We start from the raw sequence: 2,684 nt of genomic DNA on the forward strand, positions 1-2,684 counted from the left end.
GAGTCCCGACGATGAGAGTCTGAGTAGTGGTGATGTATGGATGTCGGGTGCGCTTTAAGGAGATGGTGTAGCGTGGGGTGAGCACCATAGTGCCTGTCATGGTGACAGGGCGGACGAGTGGTTTCCTTGGTAAGGAAAGAGTGAGGAATGAAATTCCGAAAGGGAGTGCGAATTCACGGAAGTGAAAGCGGCAGTGTAGAGTTATGATTGGAGTGGTCCGTCGATGGTTTTTGAGTAGCGTGTTGCGGCGGTAGAATAAAAGCTCATTAGACTTGATATGTTTGCTCAGGGCGCGGAGGGAATACCGCAGGCGTAGAGCCAGGGAGAGAGATTCGGAAGGGATGCAGAGAGAGAGTCTTGGACTCTCAGTGAGATACTGATCAGGGTTTTGGGTATGTATTAGCGGTTCATCCTGGAAGGATGTTTGAGAATATCATCAGTGTATCGGGTTTTCCAAACCTGAGGATGCTAGAGCTAGATCAGCATGTGTGTGTGATTGCGAGAGGAGAACTCGGGGGAGTTGCTCCGGAATGGAAGAATGGGTCTTTCTGTCGTCATGGAATGGATAGAGTGGGATTCGGATCGAGGATCCGATGGTTCATGGTTTTCTAGCCATAAGAGTCATGTGAAAGATGAGAATTGGAGCAGTAAGGCATCATGGGTAATTCTCGGTTGTTGAGTGCGGATATCGGAGGGTACAGCTGGTGCCTGATTTCAGTAGGTGGTTGGGACACCGTATGGAAGGAGAAAGTGAGCTTCTGGTTTCTATGGTTGTGCCTTGAGGGACTTCGTTCGGTCAAGGTCAGGTGGCGCATCGTGGGAAGAAATTTGAAGATGAGATGCCGTAGACTTCGAGGACGAAGCCTAATTTAAGTGGGGGAGAATCATAACATCCCGGAATCGCAAGAGTAGAGTTGAAGGGCTAAAAGTATAAGTTACAGAAGGCGACTCGGCGAGTCTATGGATAGACTCGGCGAGTCAGGTCGCGACTTTGGTCGCGTATCAAGTGGCCTACTCGGCGAGTCCAAAGATGGACTCGACGAGTAGGTGTTGTGTGGAGAAAACCCTAATTTTCGGGGTTGAGCCCTATATAAAGATCATTATTCCCTTCCACAGCCTCCTTTATCCCCCCCTTGAGTCCCAGAAACCCTAATTTCGTGGAGAGTCCCATTGTTGAGCAAAATAGAGCTTGGAGAGGTGTTGGTTGAAGTAATCTTGAAGGAGAAGTGGCTTGGATTAAAGGGCTTTGCTTGGATTCGAGTTTCATTACTGTTGAGGCATCCTTTGGAGGTAATACTTTCGTTCTTGGGCTGTGTTTTCCTAGATTCTCATTTTGAGGTTGTGTGGGGAGCTTAGTTGTGTGGCATCTTGATGTTTGGGGGATGGATCTGAGGTTGCTACCTCAGATCTGGAGTGGAGAAGATCTTAAAAGCATTAAAGCCCCGTTCTTGTGTTGTTAATGGAGCTATCATGTCCCAAACCTTGGTTCTAAGGTGAATAAGGCCTAGATCTCTTTAGATTCACGTAAAGTTTGCCACTTTACGTGATGGATGGATTGTAGGAGGTTGGATCTATGTTTTGGATCAAGTGCATGGCCTGGAGTGCTTCTGAATTGATTCAGATCGGGTTGACTCGGGGAGTCACATGGGTGGACTCGACGAGTTACTTGAAGATGGCCTGGAACTCGACGAGTTAGAAGAACAACTCGGCGAGTAGGTTGAAGATAGCCTTAGACTCGGCGAGTCTTGTCGAAGAGTCCCAATATTTCTGATTGAGTCGATGAATCAGTGAGTCAAGGGATGACTCGGTGAGTTGGGTGAGAGTGGACTCAGAGTGGTTGGGCTCGATGAGTCAGGTCGCGGATTGAGGGAAGTTCTGAGCTTGGGGACTTGGCGAGTCATCGGGATGACTCGGCGAGTAGAGTCAGTCAGGGGTTGACCAGTTGTCTTCCAGGGGTATTTTGGTAAATAAGGGTATATATATATATATATATATATATATATATATATATATATATATATATATATAGAGTTGAATGTTTTGATGTTCAGTGAAGGAGTTCGTGTCAGAGTTCGGAGCAGCGGGATCTTATCCTTTCAGCCGACAGTTTCGAGGTGAGTTATCCTCACTGTATCAACAGGGTCTAAGGCACCAAGGCCGGCCCTTTATTGGATTGAGATTCGGGTATGGTTATTATGTTATTGTTTGATGTGTCTGCATCCTGGTAGCTAGGATGGTACATGCTAGGAGACCTTGTTAAGGTCAGTTTCCCGATATATATAGAGTGATTCTATACTAGTGACCGGTTAGGTCCGTAACCTGGTTAGGGTACTGATATGCTATGTGATCTGCTTGCTCGGTTTGTTGACTATGACTGTTATATGATTGTATGTTATGTGCACATGGTTGTTTGGACTGGAGATGGGTTGAGGCGGGTCCTGCTTTGTGCTGTAGGCCAAGATACCCAGGGCGGACCGGTTATTCCGAAGGCCCAGCGAGCGGTCCGGATAGGCTGTAGGCCCCACGAGGGCGGACCAGACATGCCGAGGCTCGGAGAGTGGACCAGGCCGACTGAAGGCCTGATGCGGGCGGACCAGTCACACTGTAGACTCAGAGAGTGGACCAGGTGGGTTGAAGGCCCGATACGGGCGGACCAACCCCATTGTAGACTCGAAGGACATGAC

The sequence above is a fragment of the Lactuca saligna genome, chromosome 2 (genome assembly GCF_052625555.1).
Source record: "Lactuca saligna cultivar CGN05327 chromosome 2, ASM5262555v1, whole genome shotgun sequence".
Classification (NCBI taxonomy): Eukaryota; Viridiplantae; Streptophyta; class Magnoliopsida; order Asterales; family Asteraceae; genus Lactuca; species Lactuca saligna.